This window comes from Drosophila biarmipes, unplaced genomic scaffold (genome assembly GCF_025231255.1).
Source record: "Drosophila biarmipes strain raj3 unplaced genomic scaffold, RU_DBia_V1.1 ptg000017l, whole genome shotgun sequence".
Lineage (NCBI taxonomy): Eukaryota > Metazoa > Arthropoda > Insecta > Diptera > Drosophilidae > Drosophila > Drosophila biarmipes.
In genome coordinates this window covers 1,410,530-1,435,721 of record NW_026114535.1, presented here as the reverse complement: position 1 = coordinate 1,435,721, position 25,192 = coordinate 1,410,530, and the positions used below count along the sequence as shown (strand labels likewise).

Genomic DNA, 25,192 nt, shown 5'->3' with positions numbered 1-25,192 from the left:
AGTCAGCATGCATTAAAATAAAAGATATTTGTACCCGTTACTCCTAGAGTAAAAGCATATACTAGATTCGTCGCAAAAGAAGTAGGCAGAAGGAATTGGTTTCGACCCCATAAAGAATATATTATATTCTTGATCGGGATCACAAGCAAATATAGCTTGTCCGTATGAACGCTGAGATCTTGAACTACTATGAACTACAAAAGCTATAACAGTCAGAGTTGGCATCCAAATTCCTGGGCTTTCTGTGCAGCTCGGCTTCTTCATCAGGGTGCCACGCGCAGGACTGTAGCAATGTTTACAACCTACAATAATTACAGATCTAATATTTCCTTCGTTGAGCTAGAGTCGTCCTCAAATAATGTTAGACGATATGAAGTCGTTGGCTTAGCAGTCTGACTGACCTCTTAAGTGTTAAGTGAAGTTGTTAGGTGTTATAATTGTCAACACATAGGACACACGAAAACATAATGTATTTACGGGAAAACAAAAGTCGCCTTCATGTAGCTCTAGCTAAAAATGTATGTTTAGCTAGTGGATTTGGACCGTCGAACGCATTTTCCGCGGTGCAAAAACCAACGGTCTGTTCAAAATTAACAGGAACAATGTTCCCTATAGGTCGATTTCTCTTCCCCAGTATAATTCAAGAATAACTAATAAGCCCTAAATTGTATTTCGACTTTATAACAGCTTTTCTCCACCGAAACTTTTATTGCTGCCAGTCCCCTGTGCCTAGTAATCTTACAATAACTCATACCAATAGAAATGGAAGTTCATTTTGAAAACAGACCTATCTTTCATGTTCATTCATTCATCTAAAAACCAAAAGTATTAAGACCGTCTTAAACGCAGCTGGTAATTTTGTCCACAATTTAGAAAACCACCATGAGTTACAAACCAGTTTTGAACCAGTTTATTTTATTACCTAGAGCACTATGTTACCGCTAATTAAGTCGCTCACAACCCCGGATAGTATATATTGACGGCCAATCAATCCTCTGTCAGTCTTGGATGGGGCGCTGCTATTTTAGATTACGTTAAGCAATTACATTGGACGATTTTTTCTATTTACTTATCCCCCTGCTGTTCCAATACGGCACGCTGAATACAAGCACTTTATCCCTGCTATCTTTAACAGGGCTGATTTTTATGAAGAAAATCTCTTAATGATTCTCCTTAACCTTAATGCTATCGATCCGGAAGCTGTTCGAGGGTTCAAGATGTGGAATTTCACTCGCGGGCTTAAGCGACAGCCTCTCCAGAACTTCCTCACCTTCGACCGAAGGGTACTATCCGTAATACTGAACGCTCTGGTGTACAGAATCTTTTGATGACTTTTCCCCTGTTATTGATGTAGAAGTTAAAGACCAAATTAAGCGACCGAACAGGAAAAGCTTTGGGCATGAGTATTGACAGAAAAGTAGTTCCAGGACGCAATTCATCAGTTTGGTTTTAGGAGCATGCACATCGCTGAACAGCAAATGCATCGGGTGGTCAACCATATCCGTAAGCCTTAAGATAAAAAAAGTATTACTGCGGACTATTATGTAAAGTAAGCTTTTGATCGTGTGTGGCACTGCTGCTTACTCTTAAAGGTTTTAGAGGCTTACAAAATGTTTTTTTTTTTTTGCATAAATGTGTACTCAAACTAACTAAGAATATGACCCCGGCCAAAAAAAATTTATTGTGCTCGAGATAAAATTCTTTTCTAGTTGAACTTAAATAAACAGTGATTAACCCACTTTTTGTTAAGTTGTTTTTAGGTTTGAATAGAAGCTTTACCATTAAAAATACAAAGTTATTTTATTGTTTTGATTCGGATGAAAATTGCGACCTGTATCTTGCAGAAATAATTCAGAACGAATGTGGAATGATATGCATTACCGTGATCCAAAAATAAGTGATGATGTTTGGGCTGATACCTAGGACTAGTAGCAGCGCACGCTATATACAGCCGGCTAGTACTCGTCGCTTGGGTGTGAAGGTCTCCCCACTGCTATCCCGCCCTCTCCTATGAATCACTTCTCTTATAAATTGCGTGCTTCCGAAAAACTATGGTACGAAAAACACATAGAAACGCACAAAGCAACAAAAATTTGTTGTTGTTAAGCTTTGCAACCGAACAGCATTAGTTGCGCTAGCAGTCGCGCATGCGCCGTAATAACCTCGCTTGGACAAAGCTTAACTCACGGATGCAGATAGGCCTTAACATATAACCTTCTAAGCTTGGAAATACAATTTTTTATTTATTTCTGAATTTCGCATTAAATTTTATCAAAATCGGACAACTTTATCATATAGCTGCCATAGAAACGATTGCAAAATTAGTCGGAAAATATGACAAAATTATATCTTTGGTGTTTTTAACATATAACTTCCTAAGCTTGGAAATAACATTTTTTAGTTAGTTCTGCATTTCGTATTAAATTTTATTAAAATCGGACGACTTTGTCATATAGCTTCCATAGGAACAATCGGAAAATTGGCGGAAAAATAATATGATACAAATTATAGCTTCGGTGGTTTTTGACATATTATCTTATAATATTGGGAATATAATTTTTATATTTTGAAGAATTTCAAATTAAATTTAATAAAAATGGGAAGACTCTAACATAAAGCTGTCAAAGAAAAGGTCAGAGAAATAACAAAATAATTTTTTGTTTAATGTCGCTGAAGCCAGCAACATTCCTTAAAACGTTACTAACGTTGATTATTTCTTATAACTGCAAGGGTATACCAACTTCTGCTTGCCGAAGCTAACTTCCTTTTTTGTTAAATAGTCAGTTTGCTCAGTAAACTTCTGCTATTTTTTTGTAGCCCATCTGGTGGAGAATTTAACTAAGTGGACGTTCTTTCCGTGGTTCTCTTTGCTGGTGGTAGTGCCATGTTTAGGAAGTTCGAATTTAAAAACGGATATGTTTGACAAAAAAAAAGCTAGCTGCTACAGCACGAACTCCTTTAACAGTCAGACTTCAGCGGTGGTGTGATCGTGCAGTGTGATTGGTGAGAAAAGTTGACCTGGTACATCTCTAGCTCTTGGCTTTGTAGTGTCACTCGACACACGGAGAGTTTAGCCCTTTGAGTGGTCTTTAGAGATTTGATTTGTTTTTGTGACACGCCCACTTTTGCTAATGTTATCTAAGGGTGTTTTTATGTCTTTTTAAATAAAGATTTAGGGCTCTTTTTTTAGTGCTTAGCGTCTTCTCTTCAATGATTTACATTCGTTGAGTGTCGACAATCGAGGACACAATGTAATCGAAAGTACACACTAAAATATAATCCATAACATAACAGTATGTTCACACTTAATACTATTTAATACTATAGTACTGACGTGTTAATCGATCTAGATGAAGATTATAAATGTACAATGTACAGTCCTGTACCTCGCAACTTTTAAAATCCCTTTATAAGGTAACTGAAACAATTTATATGTAATCTAATCAGCTTGATTAATTGGATTAGATAATTTTCCTAACATCGCACTGTGGTTGGAGTTGGAGCCATAAATATTTTTCGTTAATACCGTATTGAAATTTTTCTCAAAAATCTCAAAAAAAATATTTTAAGCATATAGTAAAAAAATTAGCTACATCGGAACACCTATTAACATTCATAGAACATCCTGATACTAAAGCTTGCAAGATCGTCGCGCATCGGCTTATCACATCTACATCAATGCCTGTAATCTTAGATGCCAAACTTGGATTACCAAAAAATTTCCTGGCAGTATTTCCATCTTTTGAAGTTCCTTTTCCTCCGTCTCATGGCTTATCAACAATTACTCCCATTTATACTCGAAATTCCGCTTGGATTCGTTGTTTTCTTTGCAGTACGTTAAGCTTTTATTTTGCGGATCGTGCTTGCCACATTTTTGTTTCTAACTTGTATGAAATGTGCAAAAAATACTCGAAAGAACGTATGGAGGAATGAAGTGGAGATAGGCCGAATTCAAAAAACTTTTTCTTAACTTTTTTTGTAAGATATATTTTTAAATTATTGATTTCGGTGGGCTTTGCATATAAAACATTTCATGGACGACGTGTGGCTTAACGCGTTGCAAACTTTACCACCTACCATAGTAAGTTGCAGACTATGTTTTATGAATTTCTTATTGGAAATTTAAAATTCGGTAGGCATTAGGTTCTCTATTTTATTTTTAATATACGATTCTTCTTCAATGGATAGTGTGGCGGTCTCGTTCTTAAATTGAATTCGTACTGGCTTACAATAGATGTAGATGATGGCCTAGAATTTTTTCATATTATTTTGGAGTTATTTTCACAAATAAGCTGAAGTGGGACGTACGATTTTGCAAAAAGAAATCTATCATTGCTATTACAATTTGAAAACTTTTTGATTATACTCACTTTGCCCAGTACTGTCATCAAACGCCCATTTTCCAGTTAATATTAAAGCGTTCTCCGTGGCATCAAAAAAATGTTCAATCACAGTATTTAGAGCTGTAAAATACCAATAGCTGTATTGTTTAGTAGGCGAAGTGAAGTCTTAAATTTAAGAATTTTTTCATAGCCTGGAAATACGCATGAAGAAGTTTCACTACTTATGAATTCACGAATAAGCAAGTCTCGTTATTCCAGTGTCCATTAGAAGCGATAAAACCTTTTCAATATCAGCTTCGGATGACTTTAAGATCGGTGGGAAATCGACTGAGCGCAAAACAAAAACTGCAGACTCATAATGGTTTTCAAGCAGCGCTATCCGACGACGTTTCGTCCTCAGCAAAATCATTTTTCAGTCGTCCACTTTCAGTACTTGAAACTTTGTTTCAGAGGCTCAATTGCAATGCTTTGAATAGCGTTCAGCCAATTGTATTGATATTGAACAATTGAACTTTTTATTCGATTATTTATGTACTTTGCCCAATAAGCAATACTTTTTTTTGTAAATATAAGTAATACAATTGTCAAGATAATCTATATCAACTGCGTAGCCTTTGTTTTCAATACTTTCTAAACTTTGAGTGCACCAAAGAACAAAAATGTACATCCGTGAAAATTCACAACACGGATGACGAACGTAAAAGAAACATCACAAAAACAAACGAAGAATAGTAGTCTGCGTCGGTAAGAGAGCTTGAGATTATAAATAATTATATACAAATCAGCTAATATCAACAGCTACACTTAACATTTTTATTACCTTAAAACTTTGACAAGTACCTCCGGGGTGATCAGGGGGCACAATAATAACAAATAATAAATATTCAATTTAATTTCAGTAAAAGAACTTATTAAATTAATTACCTTCAACCTTAAGATCCATTTTAAATAATTGAAATCGGAGATAATTTGCGTACCTTTGTCCACGTTCACGTGTTAACGCATTCTATTCTATGTTTACAATTAAAAACAATTTGCCAATGCACAATTTAGACAATTTAGAGCTGATTTGCTTACATTTTGACTTAATATTTTTAGATGGATTTTTTGATTTTTGGCCTATGAACGCAACCGCTGTGCATCGATGTCACCACTCGTTCTCTTAACCTGTCCGTTTTCTTGAGGGCCACATGTCGCCATTTTTATGTGACCAATATTACGTTCCGCCAAAAATTCTCTTAACTCTAATGATGTAAAAGATCTACCTCTATTAGAGATAATTCACCGTAGTCTACTATAAAATTCAAAATATTTACTTAGTATCGCAATTACTTCACGTGTACTTATAGAATTTGCAGGGATTAACTTCACAAACTATGTAAATGATTCAATTACTACTAATAAATATTTCTTTTTGAATTTATACAAGGCAAGGGCCCTAAATGATCTATGTAAATCGTATCAAATAGAATCGGCGCTTTTTAAAAACTGTGTATAACAATTTCGAATAAACTCATATATTTTCATTCTCATTAAGTTAAACCAATACATACACTTTATATTATTGTAGCAGTAATCTGCAGCTAACTGACCTAGTTTTTGATGGGACAACTTAATTAAATCATGTCAAATACTTGATACAAAGTCCTATTCTGGTTCGTATCTTCGTGTTACACAACACCATCTAACCAAACAAAATCTTTTACTGGTCCTTCTGTTAACTCATCAAGTATTTTACTTATAACTTCATCGCGTTCATCCTTTTGTAATAGAAAGTCTATATCATTTGGCATAGCTCCCACCGTGCCATTAGTTGGCACAACCTATTCCACTTTTTTTTTATAAATTTCCAAATTCCACAAGCCTTGAACTTTCTTAAGCCATTAACTCTGCTACTTCTGACAATTCTACCAATTCTGACGACTCAGAATTCTACTAATTCTGCTTTTTCTAACGACTCTGAGAACTCTGATGATTCTTCTAATTCTGACTTTTCTGACGACTCTGATGATTCTTCTAATTCTAAAGACTCTGACGAATCTTCTAATTCTGACGATTTTTTAACTACACGCGGTTCTTCCATTACCCTTTTTACCTCATGGCTTAAAATTCCGTTTGCCTACTTAAAGCATCAACCTGCGGCATTCTTTCGCCAGGACGGTCTACTAGACAATTCTATAATTTCAGTTATCAGATTCTAACGACCAAAGAGCAATTCGGGCAATTTAAAGGGAATGTGTTCTAAATATAGTCTAAAACGACGAATAACATGTGTCTCGAGTTCGAAACTGTGGTACCTTGATTCGGCTGCTGAATAGTAAAAGACTGGATGCGTTTTTGCATCGTTTTGTTTCTGCTTTAAAACTGATCCAAAACCTCAAGAACAGGCGTCAGTATGTAATTCCGTTTTACGATTAGGGAAAGAACTGGCAGAGTTGATAAACGATTTTTTAAGTCCTTAAAAACTTTCATTTTTTCTTCATCCGTCGGGAACGGTCCTGCTTTCTTTAATAGTTCAAAAAAATAGTCGGGCTATACTTGCATAAGACGGAACAAATCTACGAAAATATGAGAACATACTACTAAATACTACTAAATGGTTACCAATTATATCAGGAACAGCTTGTTGATCTGCCACAGTCGCCACTGTCTGCTGCAGTCTTCCCGTCACACGCTTCGGGCAGTTACGGAATCGATGATCCACGCTTTCAACTGTAAAGCAACTATTGAGTGGACGTATGGGCTTGTTGCAATTCATTATCATAAGCCCGGCGACAATTGTGGCAAATACTACGACCAGAGTAAGAATTTGGCAGTGATAAATAGATCTATTAAACGGCGAATCAATTGATCAAGACTTTCGCTAAAATAAAGTGACGTAGTAAAGCCACTTGTGTCGTTTAATCCGCGAAGAATATGCTTAATTAAATCACAACCTTCCAAGTCAGCTTGACTATTGCATGTCAATATATACGATATACGAAGGCAGTCCGATAAGTACTTAGCCTCACCGCCCGATAGCGTCACTATCGTAGACGGCTACTGTCGAAATTTCAGGCGAATTGGACTGTTTTGTTTTGACTGCGTGTGAAATCGCAGGTTTCGCGGGTTTTAGAAAAATTGAGAAAAAGCAATATCGGTCTGTGATTTGATTCTTGTTTTTGGAAGGGAAATCGCACCCCGAAATAAAAAAAAAAACGATTGGATGCTGTGTACGGTGACTCTACTCCTTTGATGGCGACCGTCAAAAATTGGTTTAATGAGTTTCAACGTGGTCGCACGTCGGTTTTTGATGCGCCACGCCCAGGTACCCGGAAAACGGCTACCACAGAGGATAATGTGATAAAAATCCATGATTTTTTCTTGGCAGACTGCTGATTTTAGATACTCAATATAGCTGAGATAGTAGGCATGTCAAAAGGCTGCGTGGGGCATATCCTGCATTAAATTTTTGCATGAGAGTGCTGTCGGCGCGATGGGTGCCACGTTTGCTCACTTTGGACAACAAACGCAACCGTGAGACCACTTGTTTAAGCGCAATCCGATGGAGTTTCTAGGTCGTTTCGCGACCGTCGACGAAACATGGATCCACTGGTACACACCAGAGACCAAGAAACAGTCGAAACAGTGGACTTCACCCGGCGAACCTGCTCCGAAGAATGCGAAGACTGTCCTATCGGTCGGAGCAACAATCTTTAAAACGTTACAAACGTTGATTATTTCTTATAACTGCAAGGGTATACCAACTTCTGCTTGCCGAAGCTAACTTCCTTTCTTGTTAAATAGTCAGTTTGCTCAGTAAACTTCTGCTATTTTTTCGTAGCCCATCTGGTGGAGAATTTAACTATTTAACCATGTTTAGGAAGTTCGAATTTAAAAACGGATATGTTTGACAAAAAAAAAGCTAGCTGCTACAGCACGAACTCCTTTAACAGTCAGACTTCAGCGGTGGTGTGATCGTGCAGTGTGATTGGTGAGAAAAGTTGACCTGGTACATCTCTAGCTCTTGGCTTTGTAGTGTCACTCGACACACGGAGAGTTTGGCCCTTTGAGTGGTCTTTAGTGATTTGATTTGTTTTTGTGACACGCCCACTTTTGCTAATGTTATCTAAGGGTGTTTTTATGTCTTTTTAAATAAAGATTTAGGGCTCTTTTTTTAGTGCTTTGCGTCTTCTCTTCAATGATTTACATTCGTTGAGTGTCGACAATCGAGGACACAATGTAATCGAAAGTACACACTAAAATATAATCCATAACATAACAGTATGTTCACACTTAATACTATTTAATACTATAGTACTGACGTGTTAATCGATCTAGATGAAGATTATAAATGTACAATGTACAGTCCTGTACCTCGCAACTTTTAAAATCCCTTTATAAGGTAACTGAAACAATTTATATGTAATCTAATCAGCTTGATTAATTGGATTAGATAATTTTCCTAACATCGCACTGTGGTTGGAGTTGGAGCCATAAATATTTTTCGTTAATACCGTATTGAAATTTTTCTCAAAAATCTCAAAAAAAATATTTTAAGCATATAGTAAAAAAATTAGCTACATCGGAACACCTATTAACATTCATAGAACATCCTGATACTAAAGCTTGCAAGATCGTCGCGCATCGGGTTATCACATCTACATCAATGCCTGTAATCTTAGATGCCAAACTTGGATTACCAAAAAATTTCCTGGCAGTATTTCCATCTTTTGAAGTTCCTTTTCCTCCGTCTCATGGCTTATCAACAATTACTCCCATTTATACTCGAAATTCCGCTTGGATTCGTTGTTTTCTTTGCAGTACGTTAAGCTTTTATTTTGCGGATCGTGCTTGCCACATTTTTGTTTCTAACTTGTATGAAATGTGCAAAAAATACTCGAAAGAACGTATGGAGGAATGAAGTGGAGATAGGCCGAATTCAAAAAACTTTTTCTTAACTTTTTTTGTAAGATATATTTTTAAATTATTGATTTCGGTGGGCTTTGCATATAAAACATTTCATGGACGACGTGTGGCTTAACGCGTTGCAAACTTTACCACCTACCATAGTAATTTGCAGACTATGTTTTATGAATTTCTTATTGGAAATTTAAAATTCGGTAGGCATTAGGTTCTCTATTTTATTTTTAATATACGATTCTTCTTCAATGGATAGTGTGGCGGTCTCGTTCTTAAATTGAATTCGTACTGGCTTACAATAGATGTAGATGATGGCCTAGAATTTTTTCATATTATTTTGGAGTTACTTGAAGTGGGACGTACGATTTTGCAAAAAGAAATATATCATTGTTATTACAATTTGAAAACTTTTGATTATACCCACTGTGCCCAGTACTGTCATTAAACGCCCATTTTCCAATTAATATTAAAGCGTTCTCCGTGGCATCAAGACAATTTTCAATCAAAGTATTTTGAGCTGTAAAATACCAATAGCTGTATTGTTTAGTAGGCGAAGTGAAGTCTTAAATTTAAGAATTTTTTCATAGCTTGGAAATACGCATGAAGAAGTTTCACTACTTATGAATTCACGAATAAGCAAGTATTGGTGTCTCGTTATTCCAGTGTCCATTAGAATCGATAAAACCTTTTCAATGTCAGCTTCGGATGACTTCAAGATCGGTGGGAAATCGACTGAGCGCAAAACAAAAACTGCAGACTCATAATGTTTTTCAAGCAGCGCTATCCGACGACGTTTCGTCCTCCTTGAGGACTCAGCAAAATCAACTTTCGGACGTCCACTTTCAGCACTTGAAACTTTGTTTCAGAGGCTCAATTGCAATGCTTGAATAGCGGTCAGCCACTTGTATTGATATTGAACAATTGAACTTTTTATTCGATTATTTATGTACTTTGCCCAATAAGCAATACTTTTTTTTGTAAATAGAAGTAATACAATTGTCAAGATAATCTATATCAACTGCGTAGCCTTTGTTTTCAATACTTTCTAAACTAAACCAATCACATCACTAGTTTTTTCTGCATTTGCCCCCATGCGCAATTTAGACAATATAGAGCTGATTTGCTTACATTTTGACTTAATATTTTTAGATGGATTATTTGATTTTTGGCCTATGGACGCAACCACTGTGCATCGGTGTCACCACTCGTTCTCTTAACCTGTCCGTTTTCTTGAGGGCCACATGTCGCCATTTTTATGTGACCAATATTACGTTCCGCCAAAAATTCTCTTAACTCTAATGAAGTAAAAGAACTACTTCTATTAGAGATAATTCACCGTAGTCTACTATAAAATTCAAAATATTTACTTAGTATCGCATTACTTCACGTGTACTTATAGAATTTGCAGGGATTAACTTCACAAACTATGTAAATGAGTCAATTACTACTAATAAATATTTTTTTTTTTTTGAATTTTTCTTCTTTTTGAATTTATACAAGGCAAGGGCCCTAAATGATCTATGTAAATCGTATCAAATAGAATCGGCGCTTTTTAAAAACTGTGTATAATTCTATTGTTGACTGACTTTGGGAATGTAAAATGTTTTTTTTAACAATTCATATATTTTCATTCTCATTAAGTTAAACCAATACATACACTTTATATTATTGTAGCACTAATCTGCAGCTAACTGACCTAGTTTTTGATGGGACAACTTAATTAAATCATGTCAAATACTTGATACAAAGTCCTATTCTGGTTCGTATCTTCGTCTTACACAACACCATCTAACCAAACAAAACCTTCTACTGGTCCTTCTGTTAACTCATCAAGTATTTTACTTATAACTTCATCGCGTTCATCCTTTTGTAATAGAAAGTCTATATCATTTGGCATAGCTCCCACCGTGCCATTAGTTGGCACAACCTGTTCCACATTTTTTTTTATAAATTTCCAAATTCCACAAGCCTTGAACTTTCTTAAGCCATTAACTCTGCTACTTCTGACAAAGACTCTGACGAATCTTCTAATTCTGACGATTATTTAACTACACGCGGTTCTTGCATTACCCTTTAGCAATTCGGGCATTTTAAAAGGAATGTGTTCTCAATATATAGTCTAAAACGACGAAGAGCATTATTAATAACATGTGTCTCGAGTTCGAAACTGTGGTACCTTGATTCGGCTGCTGTATAGTAAAAGACTGGATGCGTTTTTGCATCGTTTTGTTTCTGCATGAAAACTGATCCAAAACCACAAGAACTGGCGTCAGTATGTAATTCCGCTTTACGATTAGGGAAAGAACTGGCAGAGTTGATAAACGATTTTTTAAGTCCTTAAATTTTTTCTTCATCCGTCGGGAATGGTCCTCCTTTCTTTAATAGTTCAAAAAAATAGTCGGGCTATACTTGCATAGGACGGAACAAATACTACTACTACAAATACTACTAAATGGTTACCAATTATGTCAGCAACAGCTTGTTGATCTGCCACACTCGCCACTGTCTGCTGCAGTCTTCCCGTCACACTCTTCGGGCAGTTACGGAATCGATGATCCACGCTTTCAACTATAAAGCAACTATTGAGTTGACGTATGGGCTTGTTGCAATTCATTATCATAAGCCCCGGCGACAATTGTGGCAAATACTACGACCAGAGTTAGAATTTGGCAGTGATAAATAGATATATTAAACGGCGAATCAATTGATCAAGACTTTCGCTAAAATAAAGTGACGTTTAATCCGCGAAGAATATGCTTAATTAAATCACAACCTTCCAAGTCAGCTTGACTATTGCATGTCAATATATACGATATACGAAGGCAGTCCGATAAGTACTTAGCCTCACCGTCCGATAGCGTCACTATCGTAGACGTCTACTGTCGAAATTTCAGGCGCGGGTTTTAGAAAAATTGAGAAAAAGCAATATCGGTCTGTGATTTGATTCTTGTTTTTGGAAGGGAAATCGCACCCCGAAATAAAAAAAAAACGATTGGATGCTGTGTACGGTGACTCTACTCCTTTGATGGCGACCGTCAAAAATTGGTTTAATGAGTTTCAACGTGGTCGCACGTCGGTTTTTGATGCGCCACCCGGAAAACGGCTACCACAGAGGATAATGTGATAAAAATCCATGATTTTTTCTTGGCAGACTGCTGATTTTAGATACTCAATATAGCTGAGATAGTAGGCATGTCAAAAGGCTGCGTGGGGCATATCCTGCATTAAATTTTTGGCATGAGAGTGCTGTCGGCGCGATGGGTGCCACGTTTGCTCACTTTGGACAACAAACGCAACCGTGAGACCATTTGTTTAAGCGCAATCCGATGGAGTTTCTAGGTCGTTTCGCGACCGTCGACGAAACATGGATCCACTGGTACACACCAGAGACCAAGGAACAGTCGAAGCAGTGGACTTCACCCGGCGAACCTGCTCCGAAGAATGCGAAGACTGTCCTATCGGTCGGAGCAACAATATTTAAAACGTTACAAACGTTGATTATTTCTTATAACTGCAAGGGTATATTAACTTCTGCTTGCCGAAGCTTATTTCCTTTCTTGTTAAATAGTCAGTTTGCTCAGTAAACTTCTGCTATTTTTTTGTAGCCCATCTGGTGGAGAATTTAACTAAGTGGACGTTCTTTCCGTGGTTCTCTTTGCTGGTGGTAGTGCCATGTTTAGGAAGTTCGAATTTAAAAACGGATATGTTTGACAAAAAAAAGCTAGCTGCTACAGCACGAACTCTTTTAACAGTCAGACTTCAGCGGTGGTGTGATCGTGCAGTGTGATTGGTGAGAAAAGTTGACCTGGTACATCTCTAGCTCTTGGCTTTGTAGTGTCACTCGACACACGGAGAGTTTGGCCCTTTGAGTGGTCTTTAGTGATTTGATTTTTTTTTTGTGACACGCCCACTTTTGCTAATGTTATCTAAGGGTGTTTTTATGTCTTTTTAAATAAAGATTTAGGGCTCTTTTTTTAGTGCTTTGCGTTTTCTCTTCAATGATTTACATTCGTTGAGTGTCGACAATCGAGGACACAATGTAATCGAAAGTACACACTAAAATACAATCCATAACATAACAGTATGTTCACACTTAATACTATTTAATACTATAGTACTGACGTGTTAATCGATCTAGATGAAGATTATAAATGTACAATGTACAGTCCTGTACCTCGCAACTTTTAAAATCCCTTTATAAGGTAACTGAAACTTATTTATATGTTTATACTAATCAGCTTGATTAATTGGATTAGATAATTTTCCTAACATCGCACTGTGGTTAATATCGTTTTGAAATTTTTCTCAAAAATCTAAAAAAAAAATATTTTAAGCATATAGTAAAAAAATTGGCTTCATCGGAACACCTATTAACATTCATAGAACATCCTGATACTAAAGCTTGCAAGATCGTCGCGCATCGGGTTATCACATCTACATCAATGCCTGTAATCTTAGATGCCAAACTTGGATTACCAAAAAATTTCCTGGCACTATTTCCATCTTTTGAAGTTCCTTTTCCTATGTCTCATGGCTTTTCAACAATTATTCCCATTTATACTCGAAATTTCGCTTTGATTCATTGTTTTCTTTGCAGTACTTTAAGCTTTTATTTTGCGGATCGTGCTTGCCACATTTTTGTTTCTAACTTGTATGAAATGTGCAAAAAATACTCGAAAGAACGTATGGAGGAATGAAGTGGAGATAGGCCGAATTCAAAAAACTTTTTCTTAACTTTTTTTGTAAGATATATTTTTAAATTATTGATTTCGGTGGGCTTTGCATATAAAACATTTCATGGACGACGTGTGGCTTAACGCGTTGCAAACTTTACCACCTACCATAGTAATTTGCAGACTATGTTTTATGAATTTCTTATTGGAAATTTAAAATTCGGTAGGCATTAGGTTCTCTATTTTATTTTTAATATACGATTCTTCTTCAATGGATAGTGTGGCGGTCTCGTTCTTAAATTGAATTCGTACTGGCTTACAATAGATGTAGATGATGGCCTAGAATTTTTTCATATTATTTTGGAGTTACTTTCACCAATAAGCTGAAGTGGGATGTACGATTTTGCAAAAAGAAATCTATCATTGTTATTACAATTTGAAAACTTTTGATTGTACTCACTGTGCCCAGTACTGTCATTAAACGCCCATTTTCCAATTAATATTAAAGCGTTCTCCGTGGCATCAAGACAATTTTCAATCACAGTATTTTGAGCTGTAAAATACCAATAGCTGTATTGTTTAGTAGGCGAAGTGAAGTCTTAAATTTAAGAATTTTTTCATAGCTTGGAAATACGCATGAAAAAGTTGCACTATTTATGAATTTACGAATAAGCAAGTATTGGTGTCTCGTTATTCCAGTGTCCATTAGAAGCGATAAAACCTTTTCAATATCAGCTTTGGATGACTTCAAGATCGGTGGGAAATCGACTGAGCGCAAAACAAAAACTGCAGACTCATAATGTTTTTCAAGCAGCGCTATCCGACAACGTTTCGTCCTCCTTGAGGACTCAGCAAAATCAACTTTCGGACGTCCACTTTCAGCACTTGAAACTTTGTTTCAGAGGCTCAATTGCAATGCTTGAATAGCGGTCAGCCACTTGTATTGATATTGAACAATTGAACTTTTTATTCGATTATTTATGTACTTTGCCCAATAAGCAATACTTTTTTTTGTAAATATAAGTAATACAATTGTCAAGATAATCTATATCAACTGCGTAGCCTTTGTTTTCAATACTTTCTAAACTAAACCAATCACATCACTAGTTTTTTCTGCATTTGCCCCCATTTGAGTGCACCAAAGAACAAAAATGTACATCCGTGAAAATTCACAACACGGATGACGAACGTAAAAGAAACATCACAAAAACAAACGAATAATAGTAGTCTGCGTCGGTAAGAGTGCTTGAGATAAGAAATAATTATATACAAATCAGCTAATATCAACAGCTACACTTAACAATTTTATTACCTTAAAACATTGACAAGTACCTCCGGGGTGATCAGGGGGCACAATAATAACAAATAATAAATATTCAATTTAATTTCAGTAAAAGAACTTATTAAATTAAATACCTTCAACCTTAAGATCCATTTTAAATAATTGAAATCGGAGATAATTTGCGTACCTTTGTCCACTTTAAAGTGCCGATTTTATGTGACGGAAAACCACTTTAACGTCGCTGTGCTGTTAAATTGTACACGTGTTAACACATTCTATTCTATGTTTACAATTAAAAACAATTTTCCAATGCACAATTTAGACAATTTCAGATTTATGTGACGCAAAACCACTTTAACGTCGCTGTGCTGTTAAATTGTACACGTGTTAACGCATTCTATTCTATGTTTACAATTAAAAATAATTTTCCAATGCACAATTTAGACAATTTATAGCTGATTTGCTTACATTTTGACTTAATATTTTTAGATGGATTATTTGATTTTTGGCCAATGGACGCAACCACTGTGCATCGGTGTCATCACTCGTTCTCTTAACCTGTCCGTTTTCTTGAGGGCCACATGTCGCCATTTTTATGTGACCAATATTACATTCCGCCAAAAATTCACTTAACTCTAATGAAGTAAAAGATCTACCTCTATTAGAGATAATTCTCCGTAGTCTACTATAAAATTCAAAATATTTAAATGAGTCAATTACTACTAATAAATATTTCTTTTTGAATTTATACAAGGCAAGGGCCCTAAATGATCTATGTAAATCGTATCAAATAGAATCGGCGCTTTTTAAAAACTATGTATAATTCTATTGTTGACTGACTTTGGGAATGTAAAATGTTTTTTTTAACAAATTCATATATTTTCATTCTCATTAAGTTAAACCAATACATACACTTTATATTATTGTAGCACTAATCTGCAGCTAACTGACCTAGTTTTTGATGGGACAACTTAATTAAATCATGTCAAATACTTGATACAAAGTCCTATTCTGGTTCGTATCTTCGTGTTACACAACACCATCTAACCAAACAAAACCTTTTACTGGTCCTTCTGTTAACTCATCAAGTATTTTACTTATAACTTCATCGCGTTCATCCTTTTGTAATAGAAAGTCTATATCATTTGGCATAGCTCCCAGCGTGCCATTAGTTGGCACAACCTATTCCACATTTTTTTTATAAATTTCCAAATTCCACAAGCCTTGAACTTTCTTAAGCCATTAACTCTGTTACTTCTAACAATTCTACCAATTCTGACGACTCAGAATTCTACTAATTCTGCTTTTTCTAACGACTCTGCGAACTCTGACGATTCTACTAATTCTGACTTTTCTGACGACTCTGATGATTCTTCTAATTCTAAAGACTCTGACGAATCTTCTAATTCTGACGATTTTTTAACTACACGCGGTTCTTCCATTACCCTTTTTACCTCATGGCTTAAAATTCCGTTTGCCTACTTAAAGCATCAACCTGCGGCATTCTTTCGCCAGGACGGTCTACTAGACAATTCTATAATTTCAGTTATCAGATTCTAACGACCAAAGAGCAATTCGGGCATTTTAAAGGGAATGTGTTCTAAATATAGTCTAAAACGACGAAGAGCATTATTAATAACATGTGTCTCGAGTTCGAAACTATGGTACCTTGATTCGGCTGCTGAATAGTGAAAGACTGGATGCGTTTTTGCATCGTTTTGTTTCTGCATTAAAACTGATCCAAAACCTCAAGAACTGGCGTCAGTATGTAATTCCGTTTGACGATTAGGGAAAGAACTGGCAGAGTTGATAAACGATTTTTTAAGTCCTTAAAAACTTTCATTTTTTCTTCATCCGTCGGGAACGGTCCTGCTTTCTTTAATAGTTCAAAAAAATAGTCGGGCTATACTTGCATAAGACGGAACAAATCTACGAAAATATGAGAACATACTACTAAATACTACTAAATGGTTACCAATTATATCAGCAACAGCTTGTTGATCTGCCACAGTCGCCACTGTCTGCTGCAGTCTTCCCGTCACACTCTTCGGGCAGTTACGGAATCGATGATCCACGCTTTCAACTGTAAAGCAACTATTGAGTGGACGTATGGGCTTGTTGCAATTCATTATCATAAGCCCGGCGACAATTGTGGCAAATACTACGACCAGAGTAAGAATTTGGCAGTGATAAATAGATCTATTAAACGGCGAATCAATTGATCAAGACTTTCGCTAAAATAAAGTGACGTAGTAAAGCCACTTGTGTCGTTTAATCCGCGAAGAATATGCTTAATTAAATCACAACCTTCCAAGTCAGCTTGACTATTGCATGTCAATATATACGATATTCGAAGGCAGTCCGATAAGTACTTAGCCTCACCGCCCGATAGCGTCACTATCGTAGACGGCTACTGTCGAAATTTCAGCCGAATTGGACTGTTTTGTTTTGACTGCGTGTGAAATCGCAGGTTTCGCGGGTTTTAGAAAAATTGAGAAAAAGCAATATCGGTCTGTGATTTGATTCTTGTTTTTGGAAGGGAAATCGCACCCCGAAATAAAAAAAAAACGATTGGATGCTGTGTACGGTGACTCTACTCCTTTGATGGCGACCGTCAAAAATTGGTTTAATGAGTTTCAACGTGGTCGCACGTCGGTTTTTGATGCGCCACCCGGAAATCGGCTACCACAGAGGATAATGTGATAAAAATCCATGATTTTTTCTTGGCAGACTGCTGATTTTAGATACTCAATATAGCTGAGATAGTAGGCATGTCAAAAGGCTGCGTGGGGCATATCCTGCATTAAATTTTTGGCATGAGAGGATGTCGGCGCGATGGGTGCCACGTTTGCTCACTTTGGACAACAAACGCAACCGTGAGACCATTTGTTTAAGCGCAATCCGATGGAGTTTCTAGGTCGTTTCGCGACCGTCGACGAAACATGGATCCACTGGTACACACCAGAGACCAAGGAACAGTCGAAGCAGTGGACTTCACCCGGCGAACCTGCTCCGAAGAATGCGAAGACTGTCCTATCGGTCGGAGCAACAATCTTTAAAACGTTACAAACGTTGATTATTTCTTATAACTGCAAGGGTATACCAACTTCTGCTTGCCGAAGCTAACTTCCTTTCTTGTTAAATAGTCAGTTTGCTCAGTAAACTTCTGCCATTTTTTCGTAGCCCATCTGGTGGAGAATTTAACTAAGTGGACGTTCTTTCCGTGGTTCTCTTTGCTGGTGGAAGTTCGAATTTAAAAATGGATATGTTTAAAAAAAAAAGCTAGCTGTTACAGCACGAACTTAAAGGAGTTCAGTCAGACTTCAGCGGTGTTTTGATCGTGCAGTGTGAATGGTGAGAAAAGGTGACCTGGTACACCTCTAGCTCTTGGCTTTGTAGTGTCACTCGACACACGGAGAGTTTTGCCCTTTGAGTGGTCTTTAGTGATTTGATTTTTTTTTTGTGACACGCCCACTTTTCCAAATATAATCTAAGGGTGTTTCTACCACTGTGTAAATTATGTCTTTTTAATTAAAGATTTAGGGCCCTTTTTTTAGTGCTTAGCGTCTTCTCTTCAATGATTTACATTCGTTGAGTGTCGACAATCGAGGACACAATGTAATCGAAAGTACACACTAAAATACAATCCATAACATAACAGAATGTTCACACTTAATACTATTTAATACTATAATATACTATAGTACTGACGTGTTGATCGATCTAGATGAAGATTATAAATGTACAATGTACAGTCTTTTTTAATTTTTGTAACCATGTAAAATTTGTCATAACCTCGCAACTTTTAAAATCCCTTTATAAGGTAACTGAAACTTATTTATATTTTTATACTAATCAGCTTGATTAATTGGATTAGATAATTTTCCTAACATCGCGCTGTGGTTGGAGTTGGAGCCATTTAAATATTTTTCGTTAATATCGTATTGAAATTTTTCTCAAAAATCTCAAAAAAAAATATTTTAAGCATATAGTAAAAAAATTGGCTACATCGGAACACCTATAAACATTCATAGAACATCCTGATACTAATGCTTGCAAGATTGTCGCGCATCGGGTTATCACATCTACATCAATGCCTGTAATCTTAGATGCCAAACTTGGATTACCAAAAAATTTCCTGGCAGTATTTCCATCTTTTGAAGTTCCTTTTCCTCCGTCTCATGGCTTATCAACAATTATTCCCATTTATACTCGAAATTCCGCTTGGATTCGTTGTTTTCTTTGCAGTACGTTAAGCTTTTATTTTGCGGATCGTGCTTGCCACATTTTTGTTTCTAACTTGTATGAAATGTGCAAAAAATACTCGAAAGAACGTATGGAGGAATGAAGTGGAGTAGGCCGAATTCAAAAAACTATTTCTTAACTTTTTTTGTAAGAAATATTTTTAAATTATTGATTTCGGTGGGCTTTGCATATAAAACATTTCATGGACGACGTGTGGCTTAACGCGTTGCAAACTTTACCTCTACCTTAGTAAGTTGCAGACTATGTTTTATGAATTTCTTATTGGAAATTTAAAATTCGGTAGGCATTAGGTTCTCTATTTTATTTTTAATATACCATTCTTCTTCAATGGATAGTGTGGCGGTCTCCTTCTTAAATTGAATTCGTACTGGCTTACAATAGATGTAGATGATGGCCTAGAATTTTTTCATATTATTTTGGAGTTACTTTCACCAATAAGCTGAAGTGGGACGTACGATTTTGCAAAAAGAAATCTATCATTGTTATTACAATTTGAAAACTTTTGATTGTACTCACTGTGCCCAGTACTGTCATTAAACGCCCATTTTCCAATTAATATTAAAGCGTTCTCCGTGGCATCAAGACAATTTTCAATCACAGTATTTTGAGCTGTAAAATACCAATAGCTGTATTGTTTAGTAGGCGAAGTGAAGTCTTAAATATCAACAGCTACACTTAACATTTTTATTACTTTAAAACATTGACAAGTACCTCCTGGGGGATCAGCGGGCACAATACTCTGAAAATTAGTATTAATCAAAAATAAACAATAACAAATAATAAATATTCAATTTAATTTCAGTAAAAGAACTTATTAAATAAAATACCTTCAACCTTAAGATCCATTTTAAATAATTGAAATCGGATATAATTTGCGTACCTTTGTCCACTTTAAAGTGCCGATTTTATGTGACGCAAAACCACTTTAACGTCGCTGTGCTGTTAAATTGTACACGTGTTAACGCATTCTATTCTATGTTTACAATTAAAAACAATTTGCCAATGCACAATTTAGACAATATAGAGCTGATTTGCTTACATTTTGACTTAATATTTTTAGATGGATTATTTGATTTTTGGCCTATGGACGCAAACACTGTGCATCGGTGTCACCACTCGTTCTCTTAACCTGTCCGTTTTCTTGAGGGCTACATGTCGCCATTTTTATGTGACCAATATTACGTTCCGCCAAAAATTCACTTAACTCTAATGAAGTAAAAGATCTACCTCTATTAGAGATAATTCTCCGTAGTCTACTATAAAATTCAAAATATTTAAATGAGTCAATTACTACTAATAAATATTTCTTTTTGAATTTATACAAGGCAAGGGCCCTAAATGATCTATGTAAATCGTATCAAATAGAATCGGCGCTTTTTAAAAACTTTGTATAATTCTATTTTAGACTGACTGTGGAAATGAAAAATGTTTTTTTTTAACAATTTTGAATAAACTCATATATTTTCATTCTCATTAAGTTAAACCAATACATACACTTTATATTATTGTAGCACTAATCTGCAGCTAACTGACCTAGTTTTTGATGGGACAACTTAATTAAATCATGTCAAATACTTGATACAAAGTCCTATTCTGGTTCGTATCTTCGTGTTACACAACACCATCTAACCAAACAAAACCTTCTACTGGTCCTTCTGTTAACTCATCAAGTATTTTACTTATAACTTCATCGCGTTCATCCTTTTGTAATAGAAAGTCTATATCATTTGGCATAGCTCCCACCGTGCCATTAGTTGGCACAACCTATTCCACATTTTTTTTTTATAAATTTCCAAATTCCACAAGCCTTGAACTTTCTTAAGCCATTAACTCTGCTACTTCTGACAATTCTACCAATTCTGACGACTCCGAATTCTACTAATTCTGCTTTTTCTAACTCTGAGAACTCTGACGATTTTACTAATTCTGACTTTTCTGACGACTCTGATGATTCTTCTAATTCTAAAGACTCTGACGAATCTTCTAATTCTGACGATTTTTTAACTACACGCGGTTCTTCCATTACCCTTTTTACCTCATGGCTTAAAATTCCGTTTGCCTACTTAAAGCATCAACCTGCGGCATTCTTTCGCCAGGACGGTCTACTAGACAATTCTATAATTTCAGTTATCAGATTCTAACGACCAAAGAGCAATTCAGGCATTTTAAAGGTAATGTGTTCTAAATATAGTCTAAAACGACGAAGAGCATTATTAATAACATGTGTCTCGAGTTCGAAACTGTGGTACCTTTATTCGGCTGCTGAGTAGTAAAAGACTGGATGCGTTTTTGCATCGTTTTGTTTCTGCATTAAAACTGATCCAAAACCTCAAGAACTGGCGTCAGTATGTAATTCCGTTTGACGATTAGGGAAAGAACTGGCAGAGTTGATAAACGATTTTTTAAGTCCTTAAAAACTTTCATTTTTTCTTCATCCGTCGGGAACGGTCCTGCTTTCTTTAATGGTTCAAAAAAATAGTCGGGCTATACTTGCATAAGACGGAACAAATCTACGAAAATATGAGAACATACTACTAAATACTACTAAATGGTTACCAATTATATCAGCAACAGCTTGTTGATCTGCCACACTCGCCACTGTCTGCTGCAGTCTTCCCGTCACACTCTTCGGGCAGTTACGGAATCGATGATCCACGCTTTCAACTGTAAAGCAACTATTGAGTTGACGTATGGGCTTGTTGCAATTCATTATCATAAGCCCCGGCGACAATTGTGGCAAATACTACGACCAGAGCTAGAATTTGGCAGTGATAAATAGATCTATTAAACGGCGAATCAATTGATCAAGACTTTCGCTAAAATAAAGTGACGTTTAATCCGCGAAGAATATGCTAGTAAATATAAATTGATTGGTAGTTAATGTAATGGTGGTTAGTTATCCCTCGCTGCAGTCGATGATGCTGCAGACGCCGGAGGTATTTGTGAGATGATTTCCCCTTGCGGTTGCAGGGGGGGTGTTGCCACTCCTTATAGGCAGTGGTTGAGTTCCCTGGCGGTTGCCGGGGGGGATCCTTCCTGTAACAGGAGTTATGATGGGAGCACTTGCCCCGTTGTCACGGCCCTTGAGGCGCGGTGACCAATTCAACAAATGAATTTACAAATTAACGGCAGTGCCGGAGATTGGTTTTATGCTCTTTATTGTATGAGACTCTGACACAAACTGAAACTTAAAGCTAACAAAAAGTATTTCATAGCGGCCACGCAAATGTGCAGTGCTTGCCGCTATGCATGGGCTTCCGGCCAGACGCTATGTCAGCAGTTTGGCCAGAGCGAACTCTTAAATAATCGGACATTGCCGCTGCTTGGTTAACTTCAGTTAACTACTCCCCCCTCAGGAATGAGGCCGCCCTCGGCCGACCCTATTTGGGCAATCATCTCCTTCAGCTGGGCCGCGGTTTTTCGGGCCTGAGTGACTCGCCGATAGGTCAAGCCGATGCAAATTAGAGCGCAGCATATTGCTCCCGCTATGAACACCAACTGATGTAGTCGCTGGTGATTAATTTCCTTCCCGAACTCTTTGATGTGCTCCAGATTACGTTCACTCAGTCGGTGAAGGTATGGAAGGCTAAGAACGTTACGTTCCATGGTGATGTTCAGGGAAGGAGAGCTGGCCACTCCTGGAGCCCTCTTCTGGGCCGTGTCATGATTGACCAATCGGGTTTCATTGACCATGGCGCTCTTTTCAAACGTGATGAGATATGTGCCTTTTATATGGGCACAGGTGCCATTGTCCACACACACGTGAGCCGAGCGATCATTCACAATTACTATTCCTTCATCAACATAAGTGATGGGATGTAAATCGCTTTGCTGGGTCTCGCAATGCGCCGTGCCTCCAGCGTAAAGCTCTTGGGCGCATGATCTTCTGCGAGCCAATCGGCAAAATGTAGCTCCTGATGTCGGGGAGCACTTTTCCACGGTGTGGATCTCACTGTTGCATTCGGCAATGACGTTATCCTCCAGCCTGAGCATGGTGTCGTGATGTGACACTGGGAAAACGGTAATCTTGCTGCAGGCCGACTTTATCTTTGGAAACTTAATAATAAAATGTAATATGTTATCGGACTGTAAGATCTTAACGGACGATACGGACAAAACATCCCTAATCGCGGTCTCGGTGGGCTCTTCCATCCACACACCTTCCAAGTCTGCATGATCTAGGATGCTGGGGCTAACAATATTAACTTTGGCAAGTGCCACTGCTAGCATCAAATCCTGTAGCTCCATTGCTATCATCCTATTTCGAGTTAAAAGCATCTCGAATAGGTGCCCAGTATCAATTTGGGACTTTTTTGCCGACCTCAGAAGTTGGTTGACGGTAGCGGAAATTTTATTAATTTGAATTTGTACTTTGTTGTTAATATTAATCTGCCTATTGTTTGCATTTGTTAATTGGAATTGATTAAATTTAATTTTTTCAAAATCTTCTGCGTCCACCACCTTTAGCGCAGTCCCTAAGAAGTCTAAACTTCTTGCCACTCTATGATGGACGCTCAAAGAGTCGAGCATGTCGCGTAAGTGGGCGACGTCAACAACCAAGAGTTTCTGCATGTGGGATTGCGGGAACATGACGGTCATCCCATTAGTTTCTTCGATGACGCGCCTATATTCCGAGAGATTTGCCGAGTGCTTTATAAAGGCAAATTCCTCCCATATCAGGATTCGCCCATCAACGATGGGGATATATTTGGCTTTGGAATAGTCCGTGACGCGTGCCGAAGTTGTGGCCAAAAGGAGAATCAGGGATATGGTTGAAAACCTGTAATTTTGATGTGTTATGAATTTTGTTGAAGTTGGGTAGCCCACCATCAAAGCATGATTAAAATAATAAAGGGTGCAAACTTATGCCTAGTGGCTAGAAAAAAGATAAAGAAAAGTTTGATTATCAGGCGGGCGATAACATGGTCGCGCTCGGCCTACCTAAGGTTGTCTTTGTGGACCACCCTCCCTTTAATGAGGACTGTGGTCCCCATGTCCGCTTCAACGGTTTTCTCTTCACATAATGGTGAGAGTTTGTTGCCTAGGCGTCTGTTGGACTTCACTAGGACTTTCTCGCCAACCTCGAATACTCTATTTTGGCGGGAAGCGTTTTCTCTGTCCCGGAGCTTGTCTTGGGCGAGTTTAATTTTATCTTGAATTCCATATTGTGGCTCACCTGATTGTGCCTGAACCACGTCAGCCGGTCTCTTGTCGATGACCGAGTGGATGGACTTGTTATATCTGGCCGTGGCCAAAAGTATCAGCTCTACGGTATCGCTGATGCCTTTATCGATTTTAAGACATCTAGCCAGCTCTACCAAAGTGCTGTGGAAACGCTCCACCTGTCCATTGGAGACACTGTGTAGGGGCGGAGCATTTGAGATGCTAACGCCGAAATGGTTTTCCAGCATGGTCACGATGGTGTGCGAGTTCAACGATGGTTCGTTGTCGCAATATACGACCTTGGCCTTAGGGAACATATTCATCAGCTGTAGTAATGCTGGTTTGAGATCTTCTATGGTCCTAGAGGGAATTGGTTGGACTACCGCAAATTTCGAGAATTTGTCGATGCATGTAAGGAAATATTTTTTATCCGTGGAGAAGATGTCTATGTGCAGCATTTCTCCTACTTGAGATGGGATTGGGGTTTCGCCAAGCTCTTGTTTCTTCGGATGCCTGTCGTATTTTGCCTTGGCGCAAGTCTTGCATGAAATGACTATTTCGTT

At 37.3% G+C, this 25,192-nt stretch overlaps 1 protein-coding gene and 1 long non-coding RNA gene across 57 annotated transcripts in view; one reads left to right on the top strand and one right to left on the bottom strand.

Annotated features, from left to right (window-relative positions):
- LOC108021871 (protein argonaute-3) overlaps positions 1 to 25,192 on the top strand; it is a 448,633-nt gene that overhangs the window by 390,024 nt on the left and 33,417 nt on the right. The gene's annotated exons all lie outside the window — the stretch shown is intronic.
- The window catches only part of LOC127012048 (uncharacterized), a 40,867-nt gene continuing 19,949 nt past the window's right edge, over positions 4,275 to 25,192 (bottom strand). For 3 of the 9 annotated variants that reach the window (XR_007765503.1, XR_007765499.1, XR_007765494.1), the window contains exons 2-4: positions 20,178 to 20,205; positions 4,371 to 4,463; positions 4,275 to 4,292 (exon numbers count right to left, since the gene is read on the bottom strand). This is a non-coding gene — a long non-coding RNA (uncharacterized LOC127012048). The remainder of the gene's footprint in view (positions 4,293 to 4,370; positions 4,464 to 20,177; positions 20,206 to 25,192) is intronic. The other 6 variants (XR_007765502.1, XR_007765498.1, XR_007765495.1 and 3 more) reach the window with 2 other exon arrangements.